Below are 13393 nucleotides of genomic sequence, written 5' to 3'. Positions count from 1 at the left end.
AAGTTATTTCTCCAGGGCACCCCAGGAATGTTATTAATAAACATTTTCTAGAAATACAGTGGTACCTTCTTTCACAAGCTCAATTCTCTCCATGATTCTGGTCGCAAACCAAACTGGACGAGAACCAAATCAAGTTTCCCCAGAAGGTCAGCACTGAACCTAACCAGTGAATTTGATTTGGTTCTTGTCCAACGCGGTTTGCAACCAGACTCATGGAAAGAATCAAGGTCACAAATTGAGACACCACCGATTTTAGAAAATGTGCTCATTCCAACTCACTGCTGGCCAGCACTGCTCCTCCTGACTCCAGATCCAGAGTTCTTTCCACTGGTGAGGAGGTGGGGGTTGAAAGAATCAGAGTGGCCCGAGCTCAAATCTGAGAGCCACATTATTACGTGCTATTTGAATTCAAGTTCTCGAACTTTCCAAAATGCCTTAAGTTTTCTAATATTAAATACAAAACAGACTGAAGCCTAGTGCATGAAAATTCAGTGAACTCACATCATGCATAGGGCCGGAAGTGTCACTAAATCAAACTCTGCCTCCCTCCCCAGAACCTGGACTGGTTGAAGAGATGAAAATGCTCTCAGAGAGCTCTGTGGACATTCAGAAGCAAAAGGGACAGCCGCACATGCAGGAGAAAATCCATCCCACTCACTCTACATCCCAGATCCAGGGGTCTTTCTGAGCAGGCCCGCAGCTCAATTTCAAGTGCACCACAAATAACTGATATTTTTAGCATCCTAAGATTGCTTTATATATTTATAAATATAAGGCTTGAGTGGCTCGGTCTTTCAATTCATTGTTCTTCTATTTTCACTAGAGACTAGTTCAGCTTTGTTCCTACAATGAGAAGAAGCCGTAGGAAGCGAAATTCATTTTCCTCCCTGTGACTGGGCAACTGTCGCTCAGAGCTGAGAGCCCATCCCATGCTGATCCCAGAAGCTGTGACCCAATCTGTCCGGTATTTGTAAGGTGGCTACACTGAAGATAATGCAAAATGCATCTCCATCTCGCCGAAACTGTCTTTTCAGCACTGAGGATGGAACCCAGGGCCTTTGCACCAAGCTACATCCCCAGTCCTTTATTTATTTTGATTTTTTTTTTAATTTTGAGAAGGATCTTGCTAAATTACCAGATTGCCCAGGCTAGGCTCAAATGTGTGATCTTACCCGCTGCTTGCCAGGGTGCTGGGGTCACAGGTGCCACCACGCCTGCTGGAACTCTCTTTCCCTTGAGAGGTGTTTAAAGTAGGTCAGGTCATTACTGAGATTCATCTGCTCTGCTCACTAATCAGAGACACTTAATTAGTCCTCAGAAACAGATGGATAATTAGGGCTGTTAGCTTTCCTTCTGCCCTCTTCCCTCGAATTCCACTTTATTTTTCTATGCACTAACAGGAAGTTATAGGAACGCTCCAGTTTTGAAGGTGAACTGCAGTGTCCATATTAGTTTCCAGTTCACTGCTGGGATGAGGACCACGGTCATCTCAGTAAACACACATGGGTCTGGAGAAGGACTTCTTAAACATATCTCAGATCACAAATGCCGTGGTTGAAGATATGGATATATTTTTACCATCTCTAAGTTGAAAATTTCAAAATCTACTGTAAACAAAGTTAAAAGAAGTGACAGATTGGAAGAAAACTTTCAGAATATGAAAACTTTTAGACTCTTCTCTGCAGGAGATTAGTTAACTATTTTCATCAAAAATAAACATATTTGTAAAACTGCTCAAACTAAAGAATAGACAATAACCAAATATAAAAATGGGCATGAGATGAAAACAGGAAACTCACAGAAGAGCCCAAATTGCCAAGAAGAATGTGAAAATGTTACTGGCCTTTGGGTCCTGAAGGTTCTTTTCCAGTACTTGGTCTCCTAAACAAAGACTTGGACAAGACACATAGGGTAGCAGGGATTCATATTTATTGAAGGTGGAACAGAGATATGCTCTGCACAGTGAGAGCAGGCTGTGAAAAGGCTCACGGAGGCCAAGAGGATCATGACCAGTCTCTTCTGTATGTGGAATTCTTAGATTGCTTCCCCCACCATGCGAACAAGGCATCCAGCTGATTGTCCTACCAGGAACTCACGGGCCTAACATCAGATTTAATGTCCTATCAAAGGCCAGCTTGGTTTCATGCCAGATTAAATGAAGAACTGAGAATGCATTCTCCTGACTCATCCCATGCACAGGGTCAGGGGCTGCAGCATCATTCTGGACTCTGTGCTCTGCCCATGCTCTCTGTGTCTCCATGACTGACAGGCTTTTGTAGTTGTTTAACCAGTTTGCCTCAGCAAACTAAGTTCCTACCTCAAAACTATGCTCAGTATCATCAGTTAATAGGGAAATGTAACAAAATGATTCTAGTTTTGCTCATACGTTTGACTAAAATTAAAGAGATTACTAAGAACAAGTCTGGGAAAGATGGAGAAATCAGCTAAACCTTGGCCTGTGAACATAATTTGCTCCAGAAATGTGGTTGTGATCCAAAACCCCTGTATATAAAAGCAAATTTCCTCATAAAGAAATAATAGAAACTCAGATGATTTGCTCAACCCAAAAATATTCATATAAAAATGATTACAATATTATAATGTAATATAAAATAATAAAGAAAACACAAAATATATTTTAAAAATTAATTAACCTGCACATGTCTTTGAAAACCTTCGTGGCTGGTGTGAAGGAGACAAGAGGGAGGAGGGTTGTTGTGTAGGACGATGTTCACTGTCACTAAGGGAAACACTGTTATCTATTGGCTCAATGGCACCTTTTTCTTCATGCAACTTTAACAAGGAACCCACCCATTGATGGTTGGTTTTGCCTCCTGTTGAGGATTTCACAGAAATATGACATTGCATTGTAGTTAAACAGATTCATGGCTTGCACTGCTGCAGCCTTATTTGGGTGATGTTTTCTACAAGATTCTGTACTGTTTACACATCTCCTAATCACATTTGAAGTTAGGGATTCCTCCACCTTTTTCTCTTCCTCCTCTGCAGGAGATCTCTTCTACAACGTCTTGCTGTTGGGAGAGGACCCCCAACAATCTCAGTGGGAAGGGGGTGATTGGCTCAGTTGTGATCATGTGACATTCAGTGTACTACTATTTTGAGATATCACTCATTTATCAAGTTAAAATGTATTAAAAATGTTTGCATGTCTTGCAGAACACTCACAGAACAAGTTACTTGCAATCCAAGGTTTTATTGTGTTTATTTACAATAATACACATATTCGCTCAATCTAGCCTTTCCATGTGTACATGTATTTCAAAACATCATGTTGTACATGTTAAATACACACAGTAAAAGGAAAAAGAATTCCCATGGTGGGAGACACCAATGCGCACGATCCTCCTACTACGGTGACTGGGAGGGAGAGCCACAAGAGACACTCCCAGGGAGGGCGGGTTAGACATACACCCCTGAGGAGTTCAAGCTCTGGCCAGGAAGGACACAATCCAAAACACTATTAGTAACTACTTTCGAGTAACATGTGAATTTCCAAAACTGAACTGAGAACATTTTAAAACCCTGAATAACCCAATAACAGGCAATGAAATTGAAGCAATTTTTAAAAAAACAAAACAAACTACAAAAAGCCCAGGACCCCAAGGAAGATCTATTACCAATGCTCTTCAAACTCTTCAATGAAATTAAAAGATGTAGTCAAGTCATTTCTGGAAGCTAGCATTATACTGATTCCAAAACCACAGAAGGATCCAACAAAAAAGAGAATTACAGGCTGATCTTGATGAGTAGACCCAAGAATCCTGAACAAGATGCACGCTGGCAAATGGAATGTAACAAATCATCAAAAAGATCATCCAGTAAATGTATTTGATACCTAAAATGTACCAATAAACTTAATGGGGGGAAAAATAAGTTTACAAAATGGGAAAATAAAAAAAAAGATCATCCACCATCACCAAGTAGGCTTCACCCTAGGCATGCAAAGATGGTTCAACACACACAAATCAATAAATGAAACACATCAAATAAATGAAAGTAAAGAAAATAATCACATAATCAACTCAATACACACAGAAGAGGCCTTTGACAAAATCCAACATCCATTCATGATAGAAACCCTGAAGAAAATAGGATAGAAGGACTTTATCTCAATCAGGTAAAAGTCATCTATGACAAACCTACTGCCAACATCATATTAAATCTGAAAATACTAAAAACTTTCCCTCTAAAATCAGGAGCAAGACAAGGATGTCCACTATCACCATTCCTGTTCAATATAGTAATCAAAACATTAGCCAGGGTAATTGGGGAAAAAAGAGATAAAAAAGAATATGTATAAAAAAGAAGAACCCAAATTACCATTATTTGTAGAAAATATGAGCCTCTACATAGAAGACCCAAAAAAATCCACCAAAAAACTCCTAGAATTAATAACCAAATTCAGTACTGTACCAGGATACAAAATCAACATACAAAAATCAAAAGCATTCTTACATATCAATAACAAACTCACTGAACAAGATATTAGGAAAACAATATCATTCACAATACCATCATGAAAAATCAAATACATAGGAATTAACCCAAACAAGGGAGCGAAAGACCTCTACAATGAAAGCTACAGTATTCTGAAAAAAGGAGATTGAAGAGGAAATCAGAAAATGGAAAGATATTCTCTGTTCCTGGATAGGCAGAATCAATAGAATCAAAATGGCTATAGTTCTAAAACGTATATACATATTAAAACACAGTCAAAATACCAACAGCATTTCTCACTGAGCTAGAGAAAACAATCTAATAATAATGTGGAACCAGAAAAGAGACCCAGAATACCAAAATCAATCCTGGGTAACAAGAGCAAAGCAGGAGGCATCACAATCCCCAACCTGAAGTTATATTACAAAGCTACAGTGATAAAAACAGCATGGTACTGACAGAAAAACAGACCCAAGGATCAATGTAACAGGAGAGGGGATGCAGAAACAACCCCAGGCATATTCATCTATGTGATCTTTGACAACGGGGCCAAAACATACACTAGAAGAAAGACGGCCTATTTAATAAATGGTGCTGGGAAAACTGTCCCTCCATGTGCAGAAGATTAAATCTAGACCCATATTTCTCACAATGTGCTAAAGTAAAATCAAAATGGATTAAAGTTCTAAATGTTAAAACAGAAACACTTAAGCTGCTTGAAGATAAAATAGGTATAGGCAATAGGCAATGATTTTCTGAACACAAGCACAATTGCACAAGAAATAACACCAAGGATCCACAAATGGGATCATATCAAATTAAACACCTTCCACATAGCAAAAGAGACAACCTACAGAATGGTAAAATATTTTGCTAGCTATTCTTCAGATGAAGACTAATATTTAAAATATATAAAGAACCTAACATGAGACCCACTGAAATGAAAGGCCCAAACAAGAAACAAGAAATTGAAATGAACAGACGCTTCTCAGATGAAGAGGACAATGAATGGACAACGAACACATGAAAAAGTGTTCAACATCTCTTGCCATTCAAGAAATGCAAATTAAAACAGCACTGAGATTCCAGAATGAATGTCTATCATCAAGAAATCAAATAGTAACAAATGCTAAAGAGGCTGTGGAGAGAAAAAGGAACCCTTGTTCATTGTTGGTGGGAGTATATCCACTATGGAAATCAGTATGGAGATTCCTCAAAATACTAAAACTGGAAATTCCATCCAACCCAGCCATTTCCCTTCTAGGAATCTTTCTGAAAGAGTTAACAACATCATATTACAGTGATACACGAACACCCGTGTTTATAACAACACAATTCATAATAGCTAAACTCTGGAAGCAGCCTGTATGTCCATTAATGGATGAATGGAGAAAGAAGATGTGGTATGTATACACAATGGAGTGCTACTCTGCCATAAAGAATAAACTCGAGACATTTGTAGGAAAATGAATGCACCTTGAGACCTTAATATTAAGTGAAGTAAATCAGATGCACAAGCTCAAATATCACATTGTGATACCCAAAGTATAAAGAAATCAAAGCACAAAGGAAAAGACAGATGATACAAAACAGGGAGATGGATCTTTTCCAAATGGGAAGGGAGCAAGGGAGGGATGGAAAAGGAAGGCTGGGAAGGGGATCCAAAAGGAATGAAGATGTGCTGTGCATGTGCACCAGCTCCGCACGAGGAATGCAGTCATTATGTACCACAAACATGTCCCAGTGAAAACAAGGAGACATTTTTTTTTAAAGAACCTGGGAGGTGGAGTAGAAAAGCCCCACGGAGAATCTATCCACCTCCAACTGCCCTAAGCCCCACAGGCTGCCAAACTAGGTGACAGCCAGGGGTCCTGTGTCACTGTCACATGGCCCAGCACAATGCTGGAAGGACGAACAGGATTTCGATGTGTGTGGGAAATATCTAAAGGTGTTTAAGGGGAAACCGACAGAACTTTGTCAGTTAAACAACAGAGGTGAAATACTCAAGCCAAAGGGTCATCAGGTATGTCTTCTCTGGCAAAACAAGCCATGTGCCAATGCAAATGACGTGCTTTTCTAGCTGACGGGGAAATAGAACATCATGGAAAAGTAATAGAGGTTTTTGTCCCTGGAAGTAGTTACCCCCAAATATATATATATGAAAAATATTTATATATATATATATGAAAAATATTTATATATATATATGAAAAATATTTATATATATATATGAAAAATATTTATATATATATATATGAATAGATTGTGCTGTGCTATACAAGAGGCATTAATAAATGCAGTATATCCTACATTTGTATGAATTGAATCCTCCTTTTCTAATAATTTATCTGAGCTATCATATAAGTCACTTTTAAAAGAAAATAAATTATCAGATCTCTAGTTTATAAAAAAAAAAATAAGGACTTCCTTTCAGAAATCATCCCAAAACAAGTAATAAAAAACAATAAAGGAAACATAATTGCCAATGAAGCAAGATAAAGTCAACCTCAAATGAGGGAACATTGTGAGGGTCCCTCAAGCCCTGACGTCAAAGGGCCTTTCCCCATGGAAAGACGCTGAGGGGACATCTGAGAGAAGAGCCAGCCTAGGGAGGACCTAGCGTCCAGCCCCAGGTATAAAACATCAGAGGACACCAGGCCATCCCTGCAAAATGTCCCTAAAACGCATCTTCACAGTGTTGAGAAAAAGTGCTATCACCCTCAAATTCTATCACTACCTTGACCAGTAATGCAGGACAGCCAAACTAAGGTACTTTCAGATAAGCAAAAGCTAGAAGAGTTTGATAATAAAATACTAAGGGACTGCTAAAGCCACACACAGGAAAAACAAAATCATTGAGCCCTAAGGGAAGGGCTGAAATGGATGAGGGGAGGTGAACACAAGGGCAGCGTGACCACAGACTCAAGGGGCAGAGGGAAAGAAGCTGCCCAAGACACGTGACCTTGCCCCTCGGAGCGTGAGCATGAAGTGGCCCTTGCTGTGCAGACACCAGTGGGGAGCATGTATTGCTCATTCTCGCTTTCCCAACCACCACCTCCATGAGCCAAGAGCCAGCTGGGCAGGAGGAGGAGGATTTACAGGTAGATGTGCTGAAACTGTCTCCTTTGAGACAGAGAAACGGGGCAGATACGTTCAGGTGTCCAGTTAGTGTCTCCTCACTGGCACTGGGGAACTACTGCCAATACCACATTTGAATGGCAGGCACACCTCTTGTAGTGATTGCTTATAAGATTTGATAGACATAGCAAGCAGTTAGAGGAAAGCTAATAGAGACCCTGTAATCTATAGTGTTTTTTTAAGTTTCACTTATTGAAACAGAATGAAGTTCAAAGGCAAATAGAAACAACTTTGGCATAAGAAGCATAGAGCCACCAACATTTTATTAAGTCAGTATTTTAAAATAAAAACCACAAGTACCCAATAATTCTTTTTTTTTTTTTTGGTACTGGGGATCAAACTCAGGACCTTGTGCTTGTGTGGCAGGCGCCGGAACCACTGAGCCAAATCCCTGGCCCCAATAATTCTTTTGTTGTTGTTGTTTTGTTTTTTTGAGACAGTCTTGCTACATAGCCCAGGCTGGCCCCGAGCACCACCACACCTGGCTCAAATAATTCTTAAAATAAACAGTTTTCCAATGTTCTGAGTTTTTCATTTTCCACCCATGAACCCTACGGTCTGCATCTTAGAACCATTAAATCAGCTCAGACTCATCTTCAACAAAGTAACGGTGCCCCCAAGGGCTTGGGTACCTTGTCCAGACCCAGCTGAGAGCCAGGGCCAGCGGGTGTCCTCCTGAGCCAGGCTGGGTTTGTGTTGGAGGAACAGCAAGGAAGACCTTCTGCAAAGGCTGCGTTCTCCTCTGTGTGTCTTGTCTGTCTATTGTTCTTGCATCTGATTGATCTTGGTTCCTTGTCTGAACAGCGAGATGGTGTCGTCAAGACCTGCTGGCCTGCCACTGTCGTTTGCCTAAGAACCTTACCTGCAAATCCACCAGGAAACCCCCGCCCACTTTCCTTAGCGCTGACCAATGACTGGGAACCGTAAGCCTTTCAAACTCTCCGTGCAAAAGGAAGTTCTGCCATTTTAACTTTCATGAAACACTGTCAAGGCAGATGTGCTAAATTCAAAGTGCAAACCTCTGTCTTTAGATAGAGAATGGGGTGGAGACAGCCAGCTGCACGTGGTATAAAATGTATGAACAGTTCTTGCACCAAGAGTTAGGCTCAAGGTGGCCCTCTGAGTTAGGATCGCACTGTTCTGCTGGTCAGCAGGGAGGAACAGTTCCCTTCGCTGCCTGCTCTTCTGATTACACGTTGCTAATGTCCCTATTTGCACAGATGGGTAGAATTAATCATGCACAGAAAGATGCTTCATGTTTCAGCCATCACTCAAACTGCCCACCATGAACCAGGAATCATCTCTACAGGCAAGGGGTCCGATATATTAATTTAAAGCCCTTGGTGCCAAAGTGCCTGATGAAAAGATTGTCGTCGGAAAGGACTTCAGACAATAGATTCTAACCATTTTCTAGGAAAGAAACCTGAGGATATGAGTCTCAGTCCCTAGCAATATTGCTTTCTTACATGATTTACATTGGATTGTTTGTAGCGATTTCATCCCACAGGTGTAATTCAATTCTTCTGAAACATGATTATCACCACCCAGTGGCAGACACTAGGTCCTTGTCACTATATACACCCTGTCAAAGCTACGGAGGTCTAAGAGAGGAGAAGAATCTCTCTTCTAACTAAAGCCTCATATTTGTAATACATGCCTGATAGCAGTAACTTACAACTCACACAGCCACCCATGCCTAAACACACACTGCTCACACCTTCAAACAAGAAAGAAACGCAGGGGGCTAAAATCTACTTGGGGTTAAGCCAGCTGTCTTAGAAAGCTTAACACTTCACACAGTTTAAGCAGCTTTAGCACCACGAACCCTGAAGGAGCAGTGGGCAGGGACGCTGCTCGGTCCCACAGGCAGTGGCTTGGGGACACTTGTGCACATGGTAGAGAGGTGTGCAGTCTACATTAATTCACAAGGAGAGCAGCCACGGGACAGGCAGCCAGCAACTGAGCAGAGTCAAAGAATCTGTCATTTATCATCATTTACAGGAAGGCATGGAAACAGAAGCCGGGAGGAGGCAGCCTCTGTAGCACGGGCCAGGGGAGGAGAGGACCAGGCTCCAGTCCCAGGCGAGAAGTTCACACAAGGGGAAGCAGGAGACGGGGTCTGAGAGTAGGGGCGGAGACTGGAAACTGGAGAAGAGACCATGTGGAATCAATCAGGCAGATGGAGAAAATTGAAACATGCAGTCAAAGACAGCGCTGGCAGGAAGCAGGTGTCCGCGCGGAGGGCTTAACCCGGAAGTGACCCTCTGAGCTCGATCGAAAGTGATGACCGCTCACAGCTCAGGACCCCCGGCGCAGGGCCTCGGTGCCAGTCTCCGGGCTCCAGCGGCCACCTCGGGACCCGACCGGTGCAGCTGGAGGCGGTGGCGCGCCTGAGCCTCCCTCTGGCAAGCGTCAGCGGCCGAGTTCGGGTCCACAATTGCCCTCCAGGCCACAGTGCCAAGAGCTGCCATCTGAGCGAGGGCAGTGGGAAGGAGGCGGCTGGGGCCGAGCCTCCTCTGAGCGAGCGCAGCGCGGGACAGCATGGGCAGGCCTCGCTGCAGTGTGGGACCGGGCAAGTGAGCGCGTGGCCTCGCTGTGCGGATGCAGGCCCACTGCACGGACCCGCTCCATGCTGAGCCCACGGGGCAGCAGAGCTCGGCACAGTGCACGCGGCCCCACGCGCCCAGGCTGGTCCATGGGCGAGAGGGGCCTGTCACGCGCTCCGCCCCACAGAAAGCCTGCACGTCTAAGGCCCGCAAAGGCTACCAGCACTTGATCTCATGAAATCCCTTCTGTTCACCAGGACTACCTGGGGCGGCGATGGGGGACGCACCTCCTCCCCTCCACCTCCCAGCCTGGACATGCAGTAAATGTGGCCGGGGAAAGACGTGGGATCTTTTCAGCACTTCCTGATGTATTCTGGGGGCTTTTTTATTTGGTTGCTTGGCTTTTTGTTTGTGAGTTTTGGTTTTGTTTTGTTTTTTCTCTTTTGGTTTTTTGAGACAGAAGCTCACTATGTAGTCCAGGCTGGCCTTGAACTCACAGCAATCCTCCTGCCTCAGCCTCCTGAGTGCTGGGATTACAGGTGTGCGGCACCACACCCAGCTTTGCATTCTGGGTTTTTGGGTGCTGGGGATGGAACCCAGAGCCGCCCACAGGCCAGGCAAGGCTGTACCACTGAGCAGCACCCAGCCCCGTCGGTATTTTACACTAAACGTGAGGGTAAAAAGCACAGTACCTGTTTATACTCGTCACAGAGCCTGGCGGCTACTCAAAGAGCTTATAAGAAACCCGTGCGTTATTAACAATTTAAAGCAGGTGAGACAATGCATGGGCAGCACACAAGAACGGTGCTTGGAGCATGCAAGTCAGGAGAAAATGCGGCATAGCTACAGACAGGTGGAAGAGGGGACAGATGGACAGACAGCGGTCACAGCAGGGGGGCGCTCCCAGACCTGCAAGGGCTGCAGACTCACAGGGGAAGGGCGGCTGGGAAGGGCTCGGCCTCATGGAGCAGAGGAACGCCCTGGGTCAGCAGGGCCTGGCAGCCCAGGCCAGTGGGCACTCAGCCCCGCAGGCCCCTCTCCCGAGCTCTCTGGTCGGCCTCACCTGAGCCTGCTGCTCCTGACCCAGTTTCACTTTCACGGTGTTCGCTGTCTTATCCAAACTGCTCCTCCCGCAGCTCTGTCACCTATTCTCTTGTTCTCCGGCCTAGTCCGCCTCTAAATTTTAAGCTTTTTTTCCCAATCTAAATTATATTTTTATTTTACTCCACCTACATCAGGGGACAGAAAGTAAAAAAGGAGACACAGGAAAAAATCCAAGTTACACGATCTTGCAAAGTCTAATATTCAAAACTTTTTAAATTAAAAATTCTAGAACTCCAGGTAAATAAGATCAGAAATGAAAGAGAACATTACAGATAATAACACAGAAATACAAAGGAACAATCATACGCTACACCCTGGATAACCCAGGAAAAAGTGGACAAATTTCTAGACACAACCTTCAATGGCTGAATTTCTATTTTTTAAAAAATAGGAAAACTGACAGGTAATAAAATGCCTACCATTAAAGAAAAGACCAGGACCAAAAAGCTTCACTGCTGAACTACAGCAGTCATTTAAAAAGCACTGCTACCAACTCTCGTCAACCTCTCCCAAAAACCTGAGTGGGGGAACTCTTTAAAAGCCCTTCTGTGAGGCCAGCGTCACCCTGACACCAAAGCCAGAAAAGGACCTACAAGAACAAAGCTGCAGCCCAACTCCCTGGTGAACTCGGATGCAAAATCCACAGGGAGATGCTTGCAAACAGAGCTGACAGCACACTGAAGGAATCACTCACTGCCGTCAGGTGGGATTTGCCCCTGGGATACAAGGACTGCTCCCCAGACAGACTTGAAGGTTCAGGCACCACACCACAAGATGTAGGTAAGACCAGTCGGTTGTCTCACACACCCGCAGGAAGCATCCGACTAAATTCACCACCCTCCCATGGTGGCGGGCTCAGAGGTGGAGGAGAGAGCTTCCCTCTCAGACCAGGGCCAGGAGATGCATCCTATGGACTGAAGTTCCTACCAGACCAGCAAGGCGAGAGAGCGAAAAGGCATCCACCTAAAGGAAGGGGCGGCATCGTCTCCATTTGCTGAGGCATCCAAGAGAACACCTGAAGACCCCACCAAAGCACTGTTAGAATGATACATGAGTTCCATGAAGTTCCGAACTCAGAAGTGAGCAGCATTTCCGCATACTAATTAGGAGCTATCTGAAAAGGAAATCAGGAAATTCATAGCGTATGTAGAGTAACAGAAAGTTAAATACTTAGGGACAAATTTATACCAAGAAAAAGGTAAGAAAAACTGTGTACTAAAATTTCTGCAACACTGACGGGAGAAATCACAGACAACACAAGTGGAAAGATCCTAGATTCACAACTGGAAGAGTTAATCTGAATTTCTTCATACTGTGAGAGCAACCTACAGATTCAATGCAATCCATATCAAAATTCTGATGTCATTTTTCACAGAAACAGAAAAAACATATCTCTTAAATCTCTATGGAACCACAAAAGGCCACAAGTAGCAAAAAAAAAAAAAAAGCAAAATTAACAAATTTGACAGTACCACACACTGTGCTTTCAAAATATAATGAAACTGTAATCAAAACAACATGGTACTAGCTTTTAAAGGGCACATTAATCCGCAGAACAGCAGAACAAGCCCAGAAATCAACCAGCGAATTCATGGTGAAGTGATTTCCGGCAAAGGCACAGAAAACACACAATGGGGAAAGACGGGCTCTTCAATGAACAGTGCTGGGAAAAACGGATGCCGCATGCCTCGCGTGGCTGGGCTCCTCTCTCACGTCAGATTCAGTAGCCAGATCAAAACTGCTTGCACCGTTAAACGTAAGACCTGAATCTGTGAACACATGGAAAGAAAGTAGGAGAAACCTACGGCTTGGACTGGCCAGCAGTTTGGGGGGATGTGACCCCCAAACAGGCCACAGGGACCCCGGGAAACAAGAGTGTGCATCAGGGCAGCCAGTCTGCAAAGGGCAGGAAGTGACACACAGAGCCAGCTCCGAACCTCCACATGGCCCATCGCTGGCTGGTGCACATCGCAGCACAGAGCCCAGCGTGTCAGAGGCGTGTGTTCACTGCGGCACTGCATACAAGAGCCATGACACGGAACCAGGCAAGTGTGACAGGGCACGACTGCCTAAAGGCAGGACAGTGCGCAGAGACAGAGCACTGTCCCCTCGAGGGGCCAATCACTGGTGCTGACCTCAGGTCCCCA

The sequence above is a fragment of the Heterocephalus glaber genome, unplaced genomic scaffold (genome assembly GCF_053883595.1).
Source record: "Heterocephalus glaber isolate CG9 unplaced genomic scaffold, H.glaber_assembly_v1.0 deba00000122, whole genome shotgun sequence".
In the NCBI taxonomy this organism is placed as follows: domain Eukaryota; kingdom Metazoa; phylum Chordata; class Mammalia; order Rodentia; family Bathyergidae; genus Heterocephalus; species Heterocephalus glaber.
The sequence above is the reverse complement of the archived record's forward strand: the minus strand, read 5'-3'. Positions refer to the sequence as shown.